Here is a 27,946-nt window from a genome sequence, read left to right as displayed (position 1 = left end):
CTTCTTGTGCTTTAAATAACTTTTAATGTTATCATGAAATTCTCTATAGCATAGATAGATTAGAGCTTAGGAAACAGCTTTTCTGATTTTTATGGTTTTCTGTGGTTAACATGCACTGCTATATAGTCAAGCTAATTAAATTATTCTGATTCCATCCCAGCAGAGCTGTTCCTCTATATTCAAGCAAAGGACAAAGTTTGTTATGCCTCTTGAGCTTTAGAAATCACTGAAATTATTTAAATCAAATATTTAATTGTGCCAAGTCTGACTGTTACTGACTTGTAAAGTGATTTGTTAGAAAGAAAAAATAATGCCTTCATATCTATACTTTGCTAAGTATAAGAAATGCCAGAATTCATGCATAGAATGACCAATATGCCTAAAATAAGAAAGTAATTCTGATTTGGCATATGTTTATGGATGCACATGCATATGGAAAAAGAGGTAAGAAATATAACCTTTGAAAAGCTTCAGAAGAAGGAACGGGATTCTTTTAAGGAATTTTATTGAATTATATAGGAAAGATCTTAAGTATTAATGTCCTGGACAATGCCAAATATGTTCTTTTCCCCCCAATAACTAAAGTAATCCCCTTTACCATTGTTTCCTGATGCAATGAGTTTGATTTTTAGTTCCAACATCCATCCTCCAGATAGAGGTATATTTGGACTATTTTTCTCTCTGAGTTCAATTTAGTTTTATGTTTGCCTGCTCAGTCTTAATCCTAAATAAATTATTTGATAAATTTGAAGTTTTATCTCACCAGAGTTAAAAGAACATGCATTATAGAATTATAGAATTAACTTTAATGCAATATTCTATACACAAGTGTATGTCTTTGAAAATATAATCATATATTTTATATTTAGCAAAAAGAATCCTTCTACCCCAGAAGTATGAAATATAACCATATACAAAACTTTACGTAAAATGGTAGAAACAGGGGCAGCTAGGTGGCGCAGTGGATAGAGCACCAGCCCTGAATTCAGGAGGACCCGAGTTCAAATTTGGTCTCAGACACTTAACACTTCCTAGCTGTGTGACACTGGGCAAGTCACTTAACCCCAGCCTCAGGCCAAAAAAAAAAAAAAAAAAAAAGGTAGAAATAATGGTTATTAGTGTATCCATTTTAACATAAAAGACTGGAAGCAGGGATCAATGATATCACTTCATAATGAGCTAATTGAAATAAATATTTCAATAGGTAAATAGTCTACATGCTTACTGTGTATTAAAAAAAAAAAAAAATTAGCCTCATCAGGATCAAGTTCTTAGCCTGACAATTTTATACTTTATAGACTTAAGTTGAATTGGAAATTATGGCATGTAAGAGTCCCACTATATGGGCCAAATCACATTTGGAGTGATTTTATGAACCATGTAATATATGTAAACTATGTATATGTACATATTTCACACACACACACACACACATATATGTATGTTGGTTAGTTAATTATATAGATGATAGTTGTATATAAATGTATGTAAATAAAAGAACACTACTGTTCCATCTTGTTTCCAAAGGGAAAACTTGGATTAATATGAAAAAGTTAAGAGATTCCTAAATCACCAAAGAAATGGCTACTGGGCACTTCAAAGTCACAAATGTCTCATAGCTATTTCAAAATCAAAATGTCACTATCTTTCTCTCCAAACCTACTCTACTTCTGAACTTCCTTACCCAAGCCACCACTATCATTCTAGTCACCTAGATTTACATTCTTGGTATTATCCTCCACTTCTCATTCTTGTACATCAGTCTAATATATCTAGTCTCATCTAGTATATCAGTCACTAAATCACATAATTTCTTTTTTTAGTACAATATTTCTCACACTTCTTTTTTACATATCCACTACTCTAGTTCAATACTTTATCATCTATTGCCTACACTATTACAATAATGTAGCAATCCAGCCTCAACACTCCTGTTAAAGAGATTTTTCTTTAAAAATCAGGTCTGATAATATCATACATCCTCCCCCATCCTGTAAACTCCTGCTTATCTCTAGCACTAAATATAAACTGCCAATTAAAGCTCTTTAAAATCTGACCGTTACTATCTTTCTAGGCTTTCACAACATTTTAGGAATGGTTTGGTATTAATCATGGTAGACAAAGTCCCATAGAAATGAGTCAACATTGAATCCTGTAAAGAAATGGAGACATAGTTGACAAAGGTCTCCTACTTAACATGGAGGTTCTGAGGGAAAACAGCTAATCTGAGAGAAACTTTAGAGCATGGAAACATTACCAACTTGAAAATGACCTTCCAGGGTAGAGAAGTTTCTGTGACATGGTAGACAGAGTCCTGTGGAGAAAAGTTAAAGTACAGCCTAGCAATCAAAAGAATTTATTAAGTGACTACATTGTTCCATATTGTGTAAGGTGTTGGGCATACAAATACAAAAAGGCAATAATCTTTACTCCTATGGAGCTTTGATACCAATGAAGACAAGAAACTATGGAATAAATCTATAAAGAGAATAAATACAAATAAATAAATATCAAGTGGTTAGTAGAAAGATGTCTCTAGGTATAGTCAGACTTCTCTGTGTATGAACTGATGTACACGCAGCTCTCAGTAATCCCAAGTGTGCACTGAACTACATTAAAATGTAATTTTCATAAAATAAGTAAAACTTAGCTAATAATGCATTTTAACCTAATTCGATATGCAGTTCACAGAGATTTTTATGTACAGATTAGTAGTCCTCATTTCTATGTGAAATACTACTGTGGTACATCATTCATTTCTATGGAAATCCATTTTCCCCCACCAAATAATAAAAAGTTGTAGTTTCTTTAAATGAGCATAGTGATTACAAATCTTTGAGTCACTGTGGTAAGGGATAGAATTGATGGGAAGGATATACATTTTAACCAAAAAATCTGAATAGATTAGGAAGTTGTCAGAAAGATATCAAAAGAGCGTAAGTGATTCATTTCAAAAGTTGTACAAATTAGCAACTAATGACTAGCTCTTTTTGAAAACCCCTTTAAAGCTGGGGTGCAGCAAGATAAAAAATCAGTCACAAAAGAAATTTTTATTTTTTCATATTAATATTAGCTTTTTAAAAAACAGATGATTTTTCAGCCCTAGAGGAGCATGCTAATTCATCTCCATAAAATGTGAAGTGGACAGGCTTGATTAATGAATTGATTAGTTAAGTTCTTTGAATCTTTAGTTCCTTCTTACAAATGTGTTGAAATCTCAGAGAAAAAAATGGCTTGTGACAATAACAAGTTGGGTACATTTGGAATAAAAAAGATGTACAATTTAAATGTTAAAAGAGAGCCATCATTTCAAAAACAAGGCATAGATGCTAAAAATATTAGAATTTGAGGTAAATGGAAAAAATGATAAGAATATGCATATTTGTATAGGCATATGAAAATAACAAAGTCTTTAAATTTCAATAAATGATTATGAATATAAAAATACATTTGAAAAAAGAACTAGAAAGAAAGGTAAGGAGAAGTATTAAGCTGAGTTTTCAGTTCCTACAGAAAAATGTTAGTGTTCTTTTTTTCTTCCCACCAGTTTCTCCTTGGGAAAGAATAGTACTATTATTTTTTTTAGCTTTTTAGATTCAAAAATCAACCAGAAAGGTATAGAATCTTCTCTCCTTATAGTACAATAATAACATGTGATCACTGATTTGTTTGGATATTAATAGTTTCACAGATTAATTTTTGGCATTGAAGTTATAGATTAATATCAATATACAATCATAGAGCAATTATATGATAATGTTAAATAGCAGTGTCCACTAAAAAAAAAAAAGCCATACTATGGCTATGATGATTCATTATGATATAGAAGTGATGTTGAACTCATAATAGATTATATTGCTAAGATAAAAGTTTTGGCAGGAGCTACCTAGAGGGAATTGCTGCAGTTATAGACCTTGTGATAGATTCTTCTACAAAACCCAAAGCTAAATATGGGTTCATTATCAGGTTCATCACTAGTATAACAAATGAAGGACCACTCATACTAATGAACTTCTTTTCTTTTATAAGAGTGGGTGTGTGAACATTCATCTTCCAATGTTGGCAACTCCCTCCTGCAAGGAACTGCCTAAGACATATAAATGTTAAATGATGCCCATGGTTACATAATACATAAATGAAAAACTATTTATTCAATGGTTTCTATATGTTAGATGCTATCCTAAACTCAGGATGAAAATACAAACAAGACACTTGCTTCCCTCAAGGGGTAGAAATTTTAATAAAGGAAGACAACATATAAAGAGGAATTAGATTTGAAGAGACAAGGAAAAAATGTACATATACCTAGCTTGGTTTGAAAATAGCTAGAAAGTGGAAGACTAGTCTGTTTCCAGACAAGATAAAGCAAAAAAGCCTGGATTCCAAGGATAATATCTGATCTTCAGTGGAAGGGGGAGGAGGAGAATGACCAAAATGCAGTTTTGAAATGTCCAGCAAATGCAAAGCAAGGTAATCCAGGTCTTTTTGACTCTCAAATCTCATCCCATCTAGTACATTTTTTTCTTTCTAATGTTAATGAACTCTTATTTTTTTTCCAAGCAAAACTCGCGTTTAGTATCCTAATGAAGCTATCTATGTTAACAAAACTACTGATAAATTGAAGCTTCAATACCACTAAACTATAATGATCACTTTATGATGTCCCTGAGAGTTAAATAAATATTTACTTATCACAGGATGACTTTAGAAATACCTGTTGCTGTCTCAATATATCTGTGACTATAGCTGTGAATCAGGCTAGAGTCTCTCTCAGTAGGAGCTGACATTTTGCTGATGGTTCATCAAGCTACCCTCTTGCTGAGAAGGAGATTTGGAGGCAGAGAAGCAATTGGCTCACAGTTTTGTAGAGAATAAAAGTTTCCTTCTTCCTGAAAAGAAATCTGATTCCCAATTCTTTGAGATATTAAGCAGCCATTCTCTGTGACCATAGTCATGCTTACTTAGAAAATCAACCTTTTGGATGGGTGTAAATTATGCAATTACGATAGAGATGAGATACACTGTAAAGGGTGATCAGTTTTAAAAAAAAATAGTCTTTGAATGCAGTTAAACCTTAGATCGTTTTTTCTATCAAGTAGGAAAAATGCCTCAAGTGAGTATCTTTAAAAATGAATTAAGACAGTTTATTTGGAAGATGTATTAAGCTTAAGGCACTGAATTTAACCTGAAGGAAAAAAATAGATCTACAGAGTATTGTCTAAATTTTAAGGGTAAAATACATAAGATAAATTAAAGAAGGTATAGCCATTTTCAGAAATTTTAGTCTGCTAAAGTAAATTATCCTTCTTTAGGTCAGAATTTAAAGCTCTCTCTTGAGAGATACCTCTTAAATAATTTCTGTCTCACTTCCAAAAAAAAAAAAAATTCTTGGACACAAAAGGCAAGTGTGACTATGTTCTTCTATATGAATTGAGTAAGGGAGAGGAGATTGCTGGCAGCAGAATGATGTACTAAGCCATCCGTACAATCACAAAAGACTCATATTTGATTGTGTCATTCTCTTCATCAAAACTATTTAGTGGTTTCTAATGATCTCTGGGGATTAACTGATGATTCAGTGGCTAGAAATCAGGAAGACTCATCTTCCTGGCTTCAAATCTGGTCTCACACACTTACCAGCTGTGATCTTGGACAAGTCAGTTATCTCTATGCCTCAGTTTCCTCATCTATAAAATGAGGTTGAGAAGGAAATGGCAAATCGCTTCAGAATCTCTGCAAGAAAATCCCAAATAGATATCTTCAACAAAGAGAAGACCTAATTCAGTTCCAATTGATGGACAGAATTAACTACACCCAGAGAAGGACCACTGGGAAATGAGTATAAACTGCATTTTTGTTTTTCTTCCCAGGTTATTTTTACCTTCTGAATCCAATTCTTCCTGTGCAACAAGAAATTCGGTTCTGCACACATATATTGTATCTAGGATATACTATAACATATTTAACATGTATGGGACTGCCTGCCATCTAGGGGAGGGAGTGGAGAGAAGGAGGGAAAATTCAGAATAGAAGTGAGTGCAAGGGATAATGTTGTAAAAAATTACCCATGTAAGGGGCAGCTAGGTTGCGCAGTGGATAGAACACCAGCCTTGAATTGAGGAGGACCCAAGTTCAAATTTGGTCTCAGACACTTAATGTCTCCTAGTTGTGTGATCCTGGGCAATTCACTTAACCCCAGCCTCAGAAAAAGAAAAAAAAAAAGTTACCCATGCATATGTACTGTCAAAAAAAAAAAAAAAAAAAGTTATAATTATAAGATTAATTTTAAAATGTTAAAAAAAAAAAGTTTTAAAAATAAATAAATAAATAAAGCAAATCCCAAATAGGCATGAAGTGTGAGATGAGACTGAAATGACAAAACAACAGCTATGACCTCTAGAATGAAAATAAAAATTGCTAAACTCTGTGTTTAAAGCCCATTGTCGTCAGCTTAATCAGGTAAATAGCATATTCTTCCCTTTCTTGCAATTCAAGTTTTCAATCCAAACTGCCTATTTATTATTTCCCAAACTCAGAATTTCATTTTATAGCCCCTTGATTTTGCACAGGCTGATCCTCACCATCTCCTTCTTTTTATCTCTCTAGCTTATAAAATTCTCATTTTCCTTCAAGTCTCACTTTATGTACTATCTCCTCCAGAAATCTCTTCTTCATCCCACCACTTAATAGTATTTCTTCCTTCCTCAAGTAACTTTGTCTAATATAACCCCTCCCCTTTTTAGATAAAGTTTTAGAAACAAATATTTATCTGATTACTATATGCCAGTTGCTATGCTAAAATGCTTTACAAATATCTCATTTTAGATATCTTTTTTAGATGTGTTAACCCCCCTACTAAACTCCTTAAAGAAAGGAACTGTTTTTCTTTGCCCATCTTGTTTTCTTTTCCTAGTCCCTAACTCGAGGCTTGCAATTTTCTTTATTTGTTTGTTGGTTTGGGACTAGGCTATAATGATTTGATTGATAAAGAAAACACCTGTTAAGGAAACTTCCATAACATTTGTGCCAGGTGGGCAGGCAGGATGGAGTGAGGAGCAACCGATAGGACAATGAATATGATTCAAAATATTTCACCCCAGAATATTGATTTTGTAGGGTGCGATTTGAAAAAATTCATTTTGTAAATTCCCAGAATAATTTGGTAATTAGCTTTGGTACTTCATACAGAAAAGAACAGATCATCAAAGCAGCTTTCTGATACTTCTAAAGATGTGAAGAAGTGCATAAGATAGAAATGATTATATTATCAATTTCTTTGGTGTGATATAATAAGAATAGGAACTAGAACTTCATTTTCATCTAGAGAACTCTCACATGAGGAGATTCCCTTTACCAGTGAAGGCCAGCATATTTTTCAACCCCTAGTTATCAACAAACATTTATTAAGCACCTACTATATGTCAGGCATAGTGCTAAATTCCAGAGACAATGAAAAGGAAAAAATGTCTTAGATCTCAAGGTATTCACAATGTAGTGGGAGAAACAACATGTCCACAAGTATGTACAAAGAAGATATTTGGGGATAAATTGGAGCTAATCTCATATGGAAGGCAATAAAATAAAGGAGGAGCAGGAAAGGATATTTGTAGAAGTTGGGACATTAGTTAAAACTTGAAGGAAACTGAGGAATCCAGGAGGCAGAAGCAAAGAGGAGAGAGTTCTAAATTCTGGGTAGCCCTTCAAAATGCCTGGAATTGGAGGATATGAGTGTCTTGTACAAAAAAAAAAAAAAAAAAAAAAAAAACATTGAAGGCACTGTCACTAGCTCACAGTACATGAAGGTAAAAGAATGGAAAAAGAATGACATAAAATAAAGAGCAAGTTATGGAAATTCTTAAAAGACAGAGGATTTTACATTGATCTTGGAAATGATAGAGAGTCATTGCAGTTTATTGAATGGGGGAGAAGGAGAGAGGCATTTGGGAGAAGTGCTAGTGGAAAATGCATTATAATGTGGAAAGACTTGAGAAAGGATACCAACCAAAAGGCTATATTGATAGTCTAGCACCTAGACCAGGATGGTGGCAGTGTTAGAGAAGGGCGATGGCTTCTCCTAGAGATGTGATATAGGTATAATTGGCAAGACTTGGCAACTAATTTGATAAGGCAAGGAGGGAGGAGTTACAGAGAGGAGGAATCCAAAAATGCCCCTTAAATTGTGAACCTGTGTATAATCTTAAAGAGCTATTTAACCTTAGAGAATTGTCTAAAGCACGGAAAGATGATTTGCCAGAATATATCAAGGAAAGGACATAAACCAGATATTCTGGCTCTGAGACCAAGTCTGTATCTATTATGTAATGCTTCCTCTCACAATATTATATTTTTTACATATTTCAATGTTATTTTTTCTTTTTAAATTTTCTTTTTTTACTTATGGACTAAGGCACATATTTATATAACACAATTCAATAAAACAGATGATTATTTATGAAACTACAATCTACTATGTACAACTTGCTATTCTTTCAAATATACAACAAAATTGTCATGCAATTTTTTTCTTCTTCCCTCCCTGTTCCCTGCCCTACAGATGGCTACCATTAGACATAAATAAATGCGTATTTGTATGTATACACACATATATGTATAATTATTCTATAAATATTTCTTTTTGTCACTTTTTCTCTGGATGCAGATAGCATCTTTCTTCATATGTCCTTTATCATTAGTTAGGTTATTTATAATACTCAAAATAACTTATTTGCTCAAAGTTGTTCTTAAAACAATATTACTGTTACCATATACAATGTTCTTCTGGCTTTGTTCATTTTTCTCTTCATTATTTCATGTAAGTCTATGTTTTTCTAAGATCATCTAAGTTTTCATTTCTTATGTCGTAGTAATATCCCATCACAGTAATATACCTCAATTTATTTAGTCATTCTCTAATTGATAGGCAACTCTGAAATTTCCCATTTTTGCCACTACAAAGAGAGCTACTATAAATATTTTAGAACATATAAGTTCTTTTCCTTTTTCCATAGTTATCGTCAGAAACTAGACCAAGTAGTGGCACCCAAGGTTTAGATATTTAATAACTCTTTGTACATAATTTCAGATTGTTCTCCAAAATAGTTGTATCAGTTCACAATTCCACCAACAATGAATTAGTGGCCCAATTTTTCTACAACACCTCTAACATTTGACTTTTTCCCCCTTCTATTTATTTTACATGTATTTATAATTTCTCCTTACTCACCAATTGAACAACAAAAACAAAAACCTGAAAAATAAAACCCTTATATAGTGCATTAAAAACAGTCCTCTATTACCTCTGCATGAAAATGTAGGGATTTTTCTATATTTTAAGGTCATCACTTCTGGCAGGAGATGGGCAGCAAATTTTCATCTTCAATCTTCTGAAATCTTGGTTTATCATTGTATTTAGAGCAAGTCCTAAAATCTTTCCAGGCTGTTTTTCTCCATTATGTTGATGTCATTGTATAAATTGCTTTCCTAGCTCTTCTCAGTTCATTTATGTATCAGTTTATAGAAATCTTCCTGGTTTCCTTGGAAATTATCAGTTCATATGACACCCATTAAATTCATTTGTCATAATTTGTTTAACCATTCCTCAATGAAAGACAGTCCTTTCATTTTCACAATTTGATTACCATGGGGGGAAAAAAAGCTTCTATAAATATTTTTGAATATAAAAGTCTCTTTCCTCTTTATTTGATTTTTTATCTTAATTTTAAGCCTAACAGTGGTATAATATAGTCCAAGGATATTTATTATATTTTTGCTTTATTTGTTCTGGATCTGTTGTTTAAAGTATTTGGGGAACTAATGGTATGGAAATTTCCATCTCTGATGCAAATTATAAAGCCTTAAAGAGTTGTGGCATCAAGAGGCTAAATAACTTGGCCAGAGAACAAAACTAGTTACAGTCAAGAGACAGAACTTAAAGCCAGTTCTGACTCCAAGGCCAGTCCTCTACCCAGCATGTGAAACTGCCTCTTCATTTATTAGAATAAGCAATGTAAATATAAATCTTATCCCAACCCAAAATAAGAGGTCTCTCTCCACTGTTTTTCTGAGATTAGAGTGCAGTAACCTAAAAATGGCACATCAAGAAAATGTTAACTATACATCATCAAATTCTCAAGGTCTGAACACTTGGCAGTCTTGCAGTGGATTTGATAAAGGCGACATGAAACTTGTAACTTTCATCCAAGTTTATTCTGGGTTTGGGAGCACGTAGGAAGCAGAAAGCCTTGGCAGCCACAGGACGACATAAACCAAAGAGTTAAAAAAAGAAATCCCAGAAATTCTTACAGACCAAAACCTGCTCCAACAAAACAGAGTTTTCCAGGTTGCTGAAGCAGCTCTCTGGCTTCTAGTAGGAGAGGAGGTTGTGGCTGGGTAGGGAAAGCTTTGTTTATTTATTTATTTGCCCCCTTTAAAATCCATTAGTGTATGCTTAAGGGGAAAATAAATTACAAAGCTAAAAACCACAAAACCCCCAAAGATTAAAAAAAAAAAAAAAAAAAAAAGTAATCTAGAAACATTACACACAGTAAGCAGCAGCAGGTGTGGGGCTGTTAGTATTGGACTGCTGATTGGTGAAATTCCTATCCATTCAAAATCTTACTCACCTCCAGGCTAATTTGATGTAAAGCTCTATACAAAATGTTACCCAGCAAGACCACCCAGAGACTCCTGCAGGTGTAAAATGCAGCTGTTCACCTTCTTTGGGGAAGTAAAGGCAAGTTTCTAGGAGAAGGACACACCTGTACGGCAATTTTTAGGCTGACTTTTTTTGTCTCCTACTTTTCCAATTAAATCCTATGTCAGAGTATCTAGATTTACATTGGGACCATTTTCTAAATTATGTCAAGGACATAGTTCTACCAAAATTTGTTTTATTCAAGTTTTAATAATCTAGTCCTCTTTCCTTTTCTGTTTTCCTTTTTTCTGGAGGTTTTTTTGTTTTGTTTTGTTTTGTTTTGTTTTTGGGGGGGGGGGTGTCGGTTGCTTTTTGTGCTTGTTTGTTTTTTGTTTTGGTGACTAATTTTTCCTATGCCATCCTTGTTGAAAATATAGTAGTCACCCACAGTCAACTTAATGTTGATAAAACAAAAGCTTTCTCATCATTCATTTTTCTGACCTGGGCTTGTTCATCCCTCCAATAGGTATCTTGCTCCTGGGGTGCCAGGACTTAATGATGCCAGACTTAGTGCTTTATTTAGGGAGGAAGGGGAATGAACATTTAGGTAGTACGTCCTATATACTATACTTAGCTTGCTAAGTGCCTGTAAAAAAAAACAAATATTATTTGATCTTCATAACAATTCTATGAGGTAAGTGCTATCACTATACCCATTTTACCATTAAGGAAATGAAGCAAATAAGTCATTTGTTCTGTCATACACATTTAGTGTCTGAAACTAATTTTGAACACAGGTGTTCTAGACCCAAAGCTCTATCCACTGCACCAACAACTGTCTCTACTTCCTACTTTAACTCACAGCTCCTGAGCTCCTGACTCACCAGTCTCAACTTATACCAGCAGCAGGAATTATAAGTGTGTGCCAACACACTTGTTAAGATTCAGGTTTTAAAATGCAATGGAGAAAGTCTTGGACTTGGAGTGAAAAGAGGTGAGCTGAAATTCCTGCTCTGCTAATTTACTAGCTTGTGAAATTTTGGTTGCTCCAGACAAGTATTTTGAATCTCCATTTTCTCACCTATAAAATGGGGATTATAAAATCTATACTAGCTACCTCATAGGGTTGTGAGAAGAGTGCTTAGTACACCTTCAAAGCAATAAAAAAAAAACCTATGACATCATAGTGAGTAGAATAATTCAACTCAACAAATATTTATTAGGCACCTACTATATTTTTTGCTAGTTGCTGATGAGGAAGCAGTACTTTTCTAGAATTCTATTGGAAGATACCACATATGTACAGGTAAGTACGTATAAAGTAATGTGAGTAGAAAGAGAAATGAGAGCATTAATCACTGGTGAGAAGGAGAATAGCTAAGAATAAGAAAAGACTTTTGCAGGGATAAATTCTACCTCACCTCAGTCTTAAATTGAGTCATAATTAGGCTGGAGTGTTAGAGAGGTTTGGCATTAGGTTCTGAAATTTAGAGGAAACCAATAATACAATGCAAGTATACACTTCCTCCCTGATAATCATATCTCTGGCCCCTGACCCGCTACTCCCTACCCCAAACCCAATAATAGCTAATGCTTTAAAAATTATAGAACCCCATACTATTTTCAGGCTTATTCAAGGAAAGAACTCCTCCTCTCATCCTCACTCCTATCCCATAACTGCCTCAACTTGCCTCATGGTCCAAAATTCTTACTGCTCCACCCTTGAAAAATTGTACTTAACATAACATGTACTTAGACAATAGCAGCTTCAGTATAAAACCTAGCAAGTAAGGATTTGTGCCTGCTTTCCTAGGTACGTCTAAAGGGACCTCAAAGAATTCTTTGGTGCAGTTAGTGGCGTGATAGACCTGAGGTTAAGGACACCTGGTTTTGATTCCTGCCTGAGTCACTTACTAGCTGTGTGATTCTATGTAACCTTGACTTCTCAATTTGTTTCTCTATGGATAAAATGATATAAATAATAGCAACTACCTTATTGAGTTCTTGTGTAGATTCAATGAAAAACAGACATAAAGTGCTTTGTAAAACTTAAAATATTCTGTAAGTGTTAACTCCATCATAATCATATTATTATTAATGATGGCATGGCATAGTTAAGAGAGACCTGGCCTCAGATCCATTAAGAATTGGTTTAATGTCCCTTTCTTGATACATGTTGGCCCTGTTATCCTAAACAGGTCACTTAACATCTCAGTGATTCCAGGTATGAGACTGGCTTAATTGAATGCTTAGGAGACAAGAGATGACATGACAAATTCAATGAGTTGAGACAATCTGTGGGAATGAGAGTAATATCAACCTAGAAAAGCAGGTTGAAGTCAGATTGTGGAAGACTTTATGTGCCAGGCTAAAAAGTTTGTGAGAAGGGAAATGACATAATTTCTGGAAAAGTTTATTAACAAAACCAGGTAAAAGATGGATAAAAAATGAGAGAGACTGAAAGCAAAATCCAATTAAGGAAACTGTTTCAGGAAAGTGCTCATACATAGAACCTGAACAAGAATGGTGGCCCTTCTAGTGGAGAGAAGTGAACAAATGTAACATTTTGGAGGTAGAATTGAAAGGATAGGACAACAGACTGGGTGTGAAAGCCAAAGGTCAGGGAAAATCTTAAAAATGACTCAAAAGTATGACTTGGTTCACTGTCATGGGACAGGAGATATAGTCTCATCCTCATTTTACTGAAAAGGAAATATCCTCAATAATTGAGGCTTTCCAAACATTTCATGGCTGATGAAAAATAGAACACATTTTCTAACTTCTGGATGAGTGTTCTTTGCATTCCATTATGCTATATTCTTCTCCAAGGCATAGAAATAGAGGTTAATTTATTTAATGAGTTTAATTTTACATTACAATCTCCCCCAAAACATACATGATCATTCCCCATTTCTTTGGAAATTCCATTAGTTAGAAAGTTTGAATGCTCCTGAATCTTGGTGTACCATATATATATATATATATATATATATATATATATATATATATATATATGTGTGTGTGTGTGTGTGTGTGTGTGTGTGTGTGTGTGTGTGTGTATGCATATATACACACACACACACACATATATATATATATATGAAATAATAGATTTAGGTAATATATATGTTATATATCTAAATCTGTTTATTTTACTTTGTCGGCTTATAGTACAATGTTATAACATTCCATGATATCCATGTGCTCCAAATTATTTAGCCAGTCTCTAATTGATGAGCATCTGTTATGCATCCAGAAATTGATGTTATAATTTATTTTATATACTGTAAAAAATAATTGCCAAGAATTCTACTGACTCACTGATGAATGAAGGAAAGATTTATTTTACATTCTTGTAAGAATGAGTGCCTAGGTTAATAGACATACTTTTGGAACTACAAAGGCAGTGTTTTTATTTCTTATGCTGAAGAGCAAGTTCCTTCCCCACCCCATTCTCCATTAATTGGGTGTTACAGAAATAATAGAATGTGAATCTCCACCTCTCAATATATATCCATTCCCTGCCCCCCCAAGGAGCTTACATTCTTAAGGTGGGAAGATAACAAGAAAGGAAAAGGAGAAAAGAATTTTTTTTTTTCAAATCTCAGACCACCACCACAGACTACAACAGTCAATCTCTGTCGCCAAGGAGGTTACATTCTTAATGAAGGCAAAGTTCAGTGGGCTTTTATCCAAATCTAAAACCTCCATCCTTGATTATTCTTTGATGTCCATGTGAGTTTTAATTTTCTAATTTAAGTTTCACTTTTCCAATTTAATTTTCATAACTCTGTGGAAACCAAATGCCCATTCATTTCTCACATGCTATTTCTTTCTATCTTGGACTTTCTTGATCAGAGAGAAATGTACTACAGAGAGATCTCTGGCTCAAAGAATATCAACATTTTCTTAACCTATCATATTTCAATTTCTTTTGAGAAGTTGAACTAATTAAAAGCTCCATTAACTCTGTAGTACTGTGTCTATCTTTCTTTGCAAGAGATTATTCTAACTGTGATTGTTGCTTTATGACAGGCCATACAGCCCCTGGCACCAGCAAATGCATTCTAGCGAAGCATCATAGATTCAGGAGAGGAGGGTAACAAAAACAGAAAAAAAAACCTAAACCTTTCTTATTGCTGTGTTGGTGATCCCATGAAGGTAAAAGGAAGAAATCAACTCAAGCTGACAATTCCTGACAGCTGCCAGAAAGTCATTTACACAGACTCAAGGCTATATTTATCAACATTTTAAGTGAGTCAGTTCAGACCACTCTAATTTAAAAAATAATGTATTATGCAAAACATTCATTGATACTGGGACTGCCTGCAGCAAGTGCCCCAAGAGGAACCCACCCTATTTATCCTTCTATCTGTAAACTGATAATAGTCCTATAAACTCATCAAAAATATTTTAGTAATCAGTTCAGTTCCCACAATTAAAATGTAATGGGTAGTCGGATAGGAAAGTCATCCAGAAATAATTACTCATCAATAAAGGTCAATGCTTTGCAGTCAGTACTCTTTCCACCATCCCCTCCAGTAAATAACAAATTTTTATCGATTTAAAGACCAGCATCCTCCAGAAGCCAATATCCTACAATCCAAAAAGTTAATCAAACCAATGTATTCTGATATTTGGAGCAAATTTAATTGAACTGGGGACAGAGAGAAAGAGAAGTTTAAGATACAAATTTATGCCTGTTTGAAGCATATTAGAGACAGAAATAGTGGGAGCTGAGGAGGCTAAGGAACTGGCAGACCAGAGTTTCCAGTAGGTACAAGGATAATAATGATAATAATAATCATAGCTAGCACTTATATAGCACCCACTATGTGCCAGGCACTATGCTTAGTGTTGTGCCACAGTTCTCTTTTAAAGTCCTGACCCAGTTTCCCTAATTGTCCTATTCAATTACTCTGCCTCAGGTTATAACCATTCCCTCTTAATGTTAGGATAAAGGTCTTATATCTTAGACCTTAGACTATAGTCTAATGTTTGATGGAATAAAGGTCTTTATCCATTTTAGACATCATTAGAATATCTGGAGCCTCTCCAGTATCTCCCTTCATTAAGCCTGTCTCCATTAAGTCATCCCCATCCTAGGTTCCTCCCCCAATTAGGTAATCCCCATCCAGGTACTTCCCCCATTATGGCATTGTTCTTGTTACCTTATAAAAGAATCTTGTTATCAGACATTCAGGGCTGGATTTTTTGAGAAGATAGTCTCGTTCTGCCCTGAGGGAGACTATCTTCTCAAAAAATCCAACCGTGGGACTAACCATGGATCCATTTGGTCCCAGTAAATCTCTCCATTTAATAAATTCTGACTCTCTAATTTCTATCTTGCTCAGTTTCTCTGGCATTACATTAGTACATTACAAATATCTCATTTTTACCTTCACAAAACCCTGGGAAATTGGTGTTATTATTATTATTATCCCCATTATACAGTTCAGGAAACTGAGACGAGGATTAAATGATTTGCCAAGAATTAAACAGCTCTTAGCTGTCTAAGGCCAAATTTAAATTCAGGTCTTCCTGCCTCCGGGCCTAGTACTCTATTCATATACCAGCTTCCTAGAGTGGAAAAAATTGGCTGAGTCAGATACTGAACTTAGAGAGGGAACAGAGTGATCTACCAACAAGGATTTAGACAAATTTCAGTGAATTTTACAAAGGAAGAGCTGATTATTGAGTGATGGTCATAAATTAAGGGTCTAAAAGTGGTAGTTAAGGATAGAAAGAGGCCAGTCTCCCGCTTGAACCTCTTTGTGAAGCACCAGGTATGAGAGAAAGAGATGCCATCTTTAGAGTGAATGGTAAGAAATGTGGTATCTCTAGAAGAAAGCTAGGTTTCAGGGAACACCAGAAAAATAGAATGATATTGAGGAAAAAAATATCTAAAATTATGTATTGAAAGAAGAAAGAAAGAAATAAGGGCCATTTGGTCCACATTTTTCATTTGATAGATGATAAAACTGAGTGGGGATGTAATGTCCAAGATCAGATAGGTATTGCTCCTTTTTTTAACTGAAGGACTCTGATGCTTCTACTTATAGCACAACAAAGAGAGTTGCTCACACATATACATCTATACAGAATATACATATTATTAGTGTCATTCAAATGATTTCCAGAGGTATATATCCCACTCTAACCTCTCTGCTGATCTCCAGTCTCATATCAGCAATTATTGGACATCTTGAACTGGAAATCCCATAGATCTCTCAAATTCAACAAGTCCAAAACTGAACTCATTTTCTCCACTCAAACCTTTCATTTCATCCTAACATTCCAATTTCTGTAAATGGCAGTCCTCCAGTCACTCAGGCTCATATCCTCACTGGCATTCTCAACTCTGTATTAGTATTCACTATGTTTCTTCTCTATGTTCCCTTCTCTCCACTCACATAGCTATAACCCTGTTGTAGGTGTTACTACCCCATATATATATATATATATGTGTGTGAGTGTGTGTGTGTGTGTGTGTGTGTGTGTGTGTGTGTTCATATAGATGTATCATAAACTAAATTGTTTTCTTGGCAAAGAAATTCCCAGATCAGTAAAAGGAAAGTGAGACAAATAGGGTAGAGAGACTTGCCTATGATCCTACAACTAGTGTCTGAAATCAGATTTGAACTTGGGAAGATGAGCCTTCTTGACTTCAAGCCTAGCACTCTACCCACTGCAGCAACTAGCTGATCCCATAATATATTAATGTTGTTATGTTTAATTCTTCTATACAACACGTTGCTAAAACACAAGGGGAAACATTCTTTCATTACCAGATATCTTCCACTATATTGAATACTTTAGTTGATCATGTGTCTTGTTTTATATCTCACTTGATACTGATATCTTGCAAAACACTGAAAGTGATATCCAATTTTTTCTCTGTTATAAAGTCTTATATGTGTGGTCTGAGAGACTTTGAGGAAGATCATTAAAATTCATTTTCTGAATCCATATTTCTAAACTATAAAGTCATGTGATTTCTGAAGATTCAAAATTTTAAGTAAATACAAGAAAACTAGAATTACCCAAGATTGGCCAAAGTATGCTGCAGCACATTACAAACAATGACGAGTACAAGTGGTATAAAGAATATTATCAGACACTAATCTTGGAAAAGGAGTTAAGTTACCATTCTTGTAGCAAAAATGGGAACCAACCACTGGACAGCCCAAGTGCTACACTATAATCCTTTCAGTATTCAAAGAACAATAGAAAATATAGTAGTATGTTAAGTAGATCCTTTATGAAGGAGAGAAAAACTAGGAAAAAGTGGATACAAGACAAAATCGTGAGGCAGATCACTGATCCATTGAAGTATTAGAAACTACAAACTCTGGAACATTATTACTAGACATTATTTGAAATTCCAAACAAAATAATTAATATCCATTAGTGTAACTTGGATCTTTCATTCAGAAATTTTAAGATTTTTTTGTTTCATGAGCTCCTTTCAACAGTAAAAATGTTTTAGGACTTACACTTGATGATTTAATATGCTACTCATAATATTCTACAATTATTTATGTTACCACTAAGGCATTTTTAGTGCATAACTCTTCAGAACATCTCCCTGAACCCCAAAATATTAAATGGGAGGTAATGATCTAATATATATCTACCTTAAATTTCTTGCCTTCATTTTTAGTGTCTTCTGATCATTCTTCCTTGATCAAAGTCAAATTACCTTTCTGTTACCCATGTTCCTAATTTGGCTGATTGCTATAATTCTTTAGTTCTGTATATCTGCCACCTGCTATGGAGCCTAATTTGACTCGATACTGAATGAAATTCTGAATTCTCTGGTTAGTTTCTGGCCATTTACTTCAATTATTTTTTTCATTTGAATGCAGAGCCTATAACATGGGAGAGAAAGAGAAACAGTGTTGCATGCTTCCCAGGACTCAGGACATATGCTAATTTAGGATGGAGTTAAAGACTAGACCAGTGATGTCATTGATATAAAGAATTTCCAGACTGACAAAACTCTCTTTACCAATGCATTTTAAAATCAGGAAATTTACATTGTTGCTTGGAGTCTCTGAGACATTGTTATCTGCCCAGGGTTACAGAGTTAATTAATATGTGTCAGGAAAAGGACATCAAACCAATTCTTTTTTTTTTTTTTTTTTTTTTTTTTAGTTGAAGCATTTGGGGTTAAGTGACCTGCCTAGGGTCACACAGCTAGGATGTGTTAAGTGTCTGAGGTCAAATTTGAACTCAGGTCCTCCTGACTTCAGGGCTGATGCTCTATCCACTGCACCACTTAGCTGCCCCAAGCAAACCAATTCTTAATGACTTTGAGATTAGGGCTCTTTATTGTATTATTCTGCCTCTAGTAGTATTAATAACAGTATGATGATGAAGATGCAGTTAACATTTGTAGAATATTTTGAGGTTTACAAATGTTAAATCTTCACAATAACTTGATAGACCTGTTATTATTATATACACCATTTTATCTACAGAAAAACAGATTGGGGTAGAGGTCAAGATTAGCCAGTCACACAGCTAGTAAGTGACTGAGGCAAAATCAGGTGTACCTGACCTCACTTCACTCATTGCACCAAAGAATTCATAGAGAAAAGGTGGCTGACTGAATTCTAAGAGTTCCTATAGATACACCTAGGAGAACATGTACATATCTTTGCTGGATTTTATGTTGAAGCTGCTATTGACTGAGTGCATGTTATGAGCAAATTTTCAAATCAGTTTTTTATTATTTATTTGCTGAAAATGAAAACAACATGAAATTATACTTTAATAGTGGATTGCCAATGCAATTATAAGTTATTTTTTTCCCCAACCATATCTATTTTTGGTAGATGATTAGTGCCCCGTGGGATCCAGAGCCTTCTCTGATCGAGAGCTGTTTGTTTTCTGCCGGCTGCAATTACAAATTACACATACACGAGTGATGAGTAGCCTCATGTGTTGGGATAAATATGTTATTAAAAGTTCAAATGCTCGGATACTTTTTCTGTGTTTATTAGACTAGTTGAGCAAAACATAGTGGTTTGGGTTCACAGGGGGCTTGTGTAAACCTTTTGGGGGTAGGGAATTTCAGCTCACAGAGGTTTGAAAGCAGATGGAGTATACCAGAGATCTCACTTCTCTCAGTGTGGGAGGAATGACATTCTCACACTGACAAGGCGCCATACAAAGGAAGGAAGGGAGACAAGGTGGGCTATAAGAGTCTCAACATGAACAGTTAACCCAGTATAGAAATACTAACACAGTTTTTCCAAGGTAATACTAATAAGGAATATTGATATAGCACTTAAAAGTTTGCAAAGCATTTTGGGGGGGCCTCAGAGCTACAACTGTGAGGTTGGAGAATCATCAGATAATAGATCTAAGTCTTGAAGAAATCTTAGAGGCCATCCAGTTCAATCTCTCCCTTTTATAGGTAAGTGACTTGCCAAGGTTTCACAGATAGTGTGTCTGAGACCAAGCCCTTCCCATTTCCAAGTTCAGTGGCCTGTGCACTATCTAAAGCAGTTAGGGCATTAAAGGTAGTAATATAACTACTTAACAAACACAGACACAAATTCAGAGAAGTTAAATGACTTGCCTATGGTTTACATAGTTACTTGAAGTAGGATTTAAATCCAGTTCTTCCTGACTCCAAGTATAACATTTAATGACATTCTTTCTTTAGAACCAAACTTATTTTGATCATACATAACTATCAAAAAAGTACCCACTCCCAATATATGAATCTTCATTTATTTGCTTATTTATTTAAAAATTGCATGTGATACTACTTCTGGAGCTGCAGTGGATAGAGTGTCAGTCCTGATGTCAGGAAAACTTGAGTTCAAATTTGCCCTTAGGATATATACTACTATATAGTAATGTATAGCTATACTTATTATCTATATGATCCTGGGCAAATCACTTAATCCCGTTTGCCTTAGTTTCCTCATTTATAAAATAGGCGGATGAAGGAAATGACAAATTAATATCCTTGCCAGGTTACAAATAGGGTCAGAGTCAAATGTGACTAGGAAAAAAAAAAAAAGACTAAACAAACAACAACAAAAAAGAACTATTAACCTCCCGATATCTGCTTCTCATACACTAGCTATGTTAGCCCAGGTAAGTCACTTAAGGCTCTGAATCCAACTCCCCTTCCTTCTACCTCTGCCCTTCCTATCTGTATGTCTCTAAAATTCTAAATCAATTACACTCTATCTTGGTAGAAAAGGTTTCTCTCATCAAGAATTCCCTAAGCCAATTAAATTATGGGCTACTATTTCCCCCACCTTACAACCCTACTATAGTAATATATTATTTACATTATAAGACAAACAAAATACATATTTGAAAAAGATGATAGACAAAATATGTAGATTTTTAAAATCTGTTTATTAGAAATACAAAATATTTTGTTAATATTAAATATTAATTCTTTCACACAGTAACATAATTTTGTCATTAGTAATTCTAATATTTCTGTGATGTATTAGTGAGAGCACTATGATTGACTATGCTTTATTATTTTTAAAAATCTCTTTTCAATCATTTAGAATGTAAGAATTCAGTCTTGTTCTCAGGTCAGCTTAATTTGATAAGTAGTTTTAATAGTTATCATGGCTGAAAAAAATACTTCCCAAAGTTAAAGAAATACAAATAAAAGAAATGTGCTATTGGCTACACTGAACTAAATCATAATATGCATTTTTTTTCAATTCCAGCTACCCATTATGCAAAAGGTTTTGATGACATTCAGCTAGTCAATTTCCATCTTGCTTAATGTCAATCACTATTTCTTGCAACTAATCAGCAGGTGTTGCATTTTTGTATTTTCAATAAAGAGGCTCAAAATCCTTGAAATTCTCCATTTGCAAGATTTTAAACAAGTCATAAAAATTTTATTTTCAAGTTTTTAAAATATGCAGATATGAGATTTTGTGAAACATTTATATCATCTTTGACAACAAAAACTTAGTTTTTGAATGGCTTGTTAATTATCTTGGCCTCATACTGCCATTAGCAAATAAATATCTCAAAGTATAATATATCCCAAGGTGAAGTTAATCATTGATGAGGATAAATATAAGTCTATATTTTAAGCATTGGTATTATAATTTTGGATTTTATTGACTCCTTGTCAGATCTGGTTACACAGTCATTGTTTCAATTTTGTTATTTTGCTGATGAATAGAATTCATTTTAGAAGCAAAACTGTCAGCTCTTCCATTTTCTTGTGGTTGACTAGTTTGTGTGTTATTAGTAATATCTTCAACCTACTTTGTGAGGTAAGCTTAATGAAATCTAGATAATATACTCTTTAAAATCCACTTAACCAGAAACACATGGATTATAATGTGTCCCAATATGATGAAATTGAATGAAAAAGTGAGGGCACCATTGCCAAGCCCTTTTGATAGTGTCATTCTCACTGTTTCCTCAGGACACTTCATTTATTCCATGTGGAATACAGAACAAATAACAATTTCAAATTCAAAACAAATTCAAATTCAAATCTAAAAATTTAATTGTAGTAAAACTTAATTTTATAAAATGAAAAATAAGTCCTCTTATTTTCTTTCCATACTACCCAAAGAAACATTTTACTTTAGGAATATGAAATCTCAGTTTGGAGATCAATGCTCTGGATGAAATTAAATGGAGGAGACACTTTTATACAGTAGAATGTATACTATACTGAGAATCAAGTGACTCAAATTCAAAGCTCAGCTCTGTCATTAATCACATGGATCTGAATAGGCCATCTTACTTCTTTAGTCTGAATCTGTAAAATTCAATTCAGAAAACATTTTTGAAACACTACCATGTTTCAGTCACTATGATGGGAATATGAGGGTAAAAATGAAAGTTTTGGACTAACTGATCTCTAAGAAATCTTTTGATTCTGAAATTCTTTGATTCTAGTCTTAGGCTGATCTATTTCTATAATGTTCTGGATAGTTTTCTGGAGGTTCTCCGAGTGGGCCTTGGTTTTAGCAGAATAATCACCACAAAAAATAGTCAGGAATAAAGCCCAAAGTCTTTATTATCCCCTTCACAGTCTGTCTTCTTCCCCTGGGGCTGAGCTAGCTTTCTGGGGGATCTTCAGATGAGCTTTGATCTTAATGGAGGAATGCAGAAGGCAGGAGAGCCACCAGGATGGTAGCAGATGGATTAAATGTCTCTCTTCCAGTCCTTGTTGGCTCTTATATACTTTAATGTAATTACATCATTACAGCATACTGATTATGTGTGAACTTAGAGAACCATTACATCACCATGCTAAGAACTAAGTATATATGTATTCCAGATAACCATTGTCTCATCAATTTCTCTGAGTTAACACCTTGTTTCAAGTATGCTTCTCCAGATTCTACATATTTTTGCATTTGAATTTGTGGGTCTTCATATGAATTAGAATCAGGTTTCCAGTATTTTTTTTTTTCTTTTTCTGAGGCTGGGGTTAAGTGACTTGCCCAGGGTCACACACCTAGGAAGTGTTAAGTGTCTGAGACGGATTTGTACTCCGGTCCTCCTGAATTCAGGGCTGGTACTCTATCCACTGTGCCACCTAACTGCCCCAGGTTTCCAGTATTTTAAAAGAATCATAGACTTAGTCTTGCTCTTAAGGTAATTTCCATTTCTAAGTCCAACTTCCTGATTGTTCAGAACATATTAATGCTGAGAAGGATCAAATCACTTGTAAGACATTAATTCCAATTCATCAATTTGCTTAAACTGAGACATTAAGAGAATCAAGGTCAGGAAGAGTAGCTAAAGCAGGATTTGAATTTAAATCTTTTGACTCCAGTCAGTACCCTTTCCATTGTGCTCTAGTGTCCTATTTTCATTTTGTCTTTGTAATCCCAGCATTAAGCATTGTTCCTTTCACATAGTAGGCACCTTATAAATTGCTTATTAAATGTTGAATGAATGAATCCCAATGGAACCTCTCACTTATAGAAAACCAAGGTTCTAAAAGTACATAGTAGCAATAAATACAAGAGTTAAGATTCAAATCAAGTTCTGCTGATTACAAGTTTACTGTTTTTTCCTCTTCAAAATGCTTCTTCTGCTGTGACTATGAATGAAGTTGTTTGAAAATATTTCAGGCTCACCAACTGCATAACAGCATATCATACAAGTAATAAGATAAATGGTGTGCTGAAAATGTTGTTGAACTGACCACTTAATCACTTGGGAACTAAAATTTACCAAAAATTAAAAAATAAAAAATAAAAAGTATACAGAAAAATTTGAGATAGGAAATTGAGTTCAAATTATCTATCAACACATTAACATTAATGAATATCATGTATATGCTAACATTTCAGAGACTTGGACAGTGTCTTAATAAACAGTTGTTCTAGCTATCAAGTAGTCAAAAGAAGTTTTTAATGATTTCTTTTTGTCCTCTGTCAAGGTTGAAATGAGAATCACTTCCTTGGGAAGCCTTCCAGGAAATTCAAAGTAGTCATCTGACATGTACACCCTAATCAAAATTGTCACTATAAGCCAACTTTTTTTTTAAATGCTTCTTCCAACTGTCTCTCCTGAAGAAAAGAAAAAACCCTGTCTTGAAAAAAATAAAGATTAGTCATGCAAAAAAAAAAAATGATCACAGTGGTTGCCTAAACTGTGTGTCTCATTTTGTAGCTTTCATTTGTAATTTCTCTGCCAAAAGGTGGGCATAATGAATTTATCACTTATTTGGGGTCATGACTAGTCATTGTGTTGATTACAGTTTTTTTTAAATTTTGAACATTTTTATTAGACTAAAAATTTCTTAAAGAATCCCACACATTTTGCAAATTTTCATTAGATATAATACACATACACAAAAAATTCTTTAAGAGATGAAAGGAATTAAAGTAGGTAATGAGGAAACCAAATCATCACTCTTTGCAAATTATATGATGGCATACCTATAGAACATTAAAGAATCTACTAAAACACTATTAGAAATAATTCACAACTTTAGCAGAGTTGCAGGATACAAAATAAATCCACATAAATCATCAGCATTTTTATTCATCACTAACAAAATCCAACAGCAAGAGATACAAAGAGAAATTCCATTTAAAATATCTGTCCATGGTATAAAATATTTGGGAATCTATCTGCCGAGGAAAAATCAGAAACTATATGAGCAAAACTACCAAACACTTTCCACACAAATAAAGTCAGATCTAAACAACTGGAAAAATATTAAATACTCTTGGATAGGTTGAGAGAATATAATAAAGATGACAATACTACCTAAACTAATCTATTTATTTAGTGCTATACTAATCAAACTCTCAAGAAACTATTTTGCTGACCTAGAAAAAATAACAACAAAATTCATCTGGAAGAATAAAAGGTCAAGAATTTCAAGGGAATTAATGAAAAAAATGCAAATGAAGGTGGCCTAGCTATATCAAATCTAAAACTATATTAGTCATCAGTACCATTTGATACTGTTATGAAGCAGAATAATCAATCAGTGGAATAGGTTAGGTTCACAGGAAAAAATAGTCAATAACTATAGAAATCTAGTGTTTGGCAAACCCAAAGATTCCAGATTTTGGGAGAAGTACTCACTATTTGACAAAAACTGCTGGGAAATTTGGAAACTAGTCTGGCAGAAAGTAGGCATTGAAGGTCAAAATAGGTTCATGATCTAGACATAAAGAATGATATTATAAACAATTAAAAGAAAATAGGATAGTTAAACTCTCAGATCTGTGGAGGAGGAAGGAATTTGTGACCAAAGAATTGGAGATCATTATTGATCACAAAATAGAAAATTTTTATTATATTCACTTAAAAAGTTTTTGTGCAAACAAAACTAATGCAGATAAGATTAGAAAGGAAGCAATAAATTGGGAAAACATTTTTACTTTCAAAGGTTCTGATAAAGACCTCATTTTAAAAATTATATATAGAGAGAATTGACCCCAATGTATAAGAATTCAAGCTATTCTCTAGTTGGTAAATGGTCAAAGGATACGAACAAACAATTTTCATATGAAGAAATTGAAACTAATTCTAGTCATATGAAAAGTTGCTCTAAATCACTATTGATCAGAGAAATACAAATTAAGACAACTCTGAGACACCATTACATACCTCTCAGATTGGCTAAGATGACAAGAAAAGATAATGGTGAATGTTGGAGGTGATGTGGGAAAACTGGGACATTAATACTTTGTTGGTGGAACTGGGAATAGATCCAACCATTCTGAAGAGCAATTTGGAACTGTGCTCAAAAAGTTAACTGTGCATACCCTTTGATCCAGCAGTATTTCTGCTGGACGTATATCCCAAAGAGATCTTAAAGGAGGGAAAGGGACCCACATGTGCAAAAATGTTTGTGTCAGCCCTTTTTGTAGTAACAAGAAATTGGAAACTGAATGGATGTCCAGCAATTGGAGAATGGCTGAATAAATTATGGTATGTGAATGTTATGGAATATTATTGTTCTATAAGAAACAACCAACAGGATTATTTGAGAGAGGTCTGGAGAGACTTATGTAAACTGAGTGAAATGAGCAGAACCAGGAGATCATTATACAAGGCAATAATAAGATTATACAATGATCCATTCTGATGGATATAGCTCTCTTCAACAATGAGATAATTTAAACCTGTTCCAATTGTTCAGTGATGAAGAGAGCCATTTAAACCCAGAGAGAGGACTGTGGGAACTAAGTGTGGTTCACGATATAACATTTTCACCCTTTTTGTTGTTTGTTTACATTTTATTTTGTTTCACTTTTTCTCTTCTGTGGCACAATAATTGTATAAATATGTATGCATATATTGGATTTAACATATTTCTACCATGTTTAACATATACTGGACTACTTGCCATCTAGGGGAGGATGTGGGGAAAGGGGGGGAGTTAGATTGGAACACAGCGTTTTGCAAAGGCTAATGTTGAAGAATTGTCCATGCATATGTTTTGAAAAAATAAAAAGCTTTAATTAAAAAAAGAGTAAAATATTTGAAATAAAGAGTTTTTAGGGGGAAAAAAGAAACAAGGCCTTTGTGTTGATTAGAGTTCTTAACTTTTTCACAAATATTTTGTGTTATTATACTATATAGTCAAAGCATTTTCCTAGTTACCCATTTAGCTACAAATGAGTGATAATTAAATATTTCCTTATTGATTCTGATTATGTCTTCATCTTCTCTTGTTTCTATTGCAAATATTTCTAGAATTATGTGAAATAATAATAGTCATAATGAATATGCTTGCTTTACTCCTGAGCTCACTGGAAATGCCTTTACTGTTTCTCTACTGCAGATATTGCTATCTATTGGTTTTAGATAGATACTATTTGTTCTATGTTTAAAAAAGAACTATTTTCAAAGAATAAGCCTTTATTCCTATCTGTTTTTTTCAGGTACAATTTATGCCTATAAGACATTATTAGCACTCCAAGATCATTTTTAATAATACCAAATCCATCTACAGGAAAGGAACTTTGGCCACTTTTTACATATGCCCATTTGTCTGCCCATAGTTGTTTTCTTATTGTCTCTCTCCCATTAGATTATAAAGTCCTTGAGGGCAAAAGTTAGGCTTTCTTTTGCCCCTTTTCTGAATCCTTAGTGCTTAGCACAGTGCTTGGAACATAGTAGGTACTTAATAGATTTTATTGATGGATTAAATTTTGGTTCTCTTAAGAAAATTTCTGGTATCCCAGTTTCACTTGTGGCTCTACATCTACACAAGATATTAAATTAAGAACTAGGCTCAGTTAGAGGAGAAAAGATATATTAAGGACTAGTGAGAAATAAAATGAGGTCAGGTCAAACTAGATAATGAAGAGCTTTCAGTGCTAGATTGGCAACATGGACTTTAGTCCATTAGCAAGATCAATAAGCTAATATTAATCAAAGACCTGTTGCATGCAAGCCAAAGTTCTTCAAGTGCTAACAACTAATTCTTCAGGAATCATTTTAACTTTTCTTTATTGGCAACAGCAGTCATCTTTAGAAATGATTCATTTAAACCACGCAAAAGCATTGAATCATCAAATCCTATTTGGCTAAGAAAAAAGAGATATTTTCCCTGAGTACTGAGTGTTTTGGTTTTTTTCCATGAATGTCAATCCTTAAAGATCATTGCAAAAAATAGTAATACAATTCAGTGATTGTTAAATTGATCAGAAATTTTGAGTACCTATTAAATCTATATATATATTGGGGGAACTGTAAAAATGTACATGGCCAGCTCACTGACTTCAAGAAGTTTACAACATTGTTGGAGAGACTATTCATATAAAAAAAGATAATATGCAAATTATTTTTGCATAGCCTATAATCTAATGG

General features: G+C 33.8%; 1 long non-coding RNA gene across 1 annotated transcript in view; it reads left to right on the top strand.

The window, feature by feature from the left end:
- LOC141556080 (uncharacterized) overlaps positions 1 to 27,946 on the top strand; it is a 133,981-nt gene that overhangs the window by 92,860 nt on the left and 13,175 nt on the right. The window contains exon 3 of the long non-coding RNA XR_012486427.1: positions 11,498 to 11,627. This is a non-coding gene — a long non-coding RNA (uncharacterized LOC141556080). The remainder of the gene's footprint in view (positions 1 to 11,497; positions 11,628 to 27,946) is intronic.

This window comes from Sminthopsis crassicaudata, chromosome 2, assembly GCF_048593235.1.
Source record: "Sminthopsis crassicaudata isolate SCR6 chromosome 2, ASM4859323v1, whole genome shotgun sequence".
Lineage (NCBI taxonomy): Eukaryota > Metazoa > Chordata > Mammalia > Dasyuromorphia > Dasyuridae > Sminthopsis > Sminthopsis crassicaudata.
Note: the sequence above shows the minus strand (reverse complement) of the source record. Positions and strands in the feature narration are given on the sequence as shown.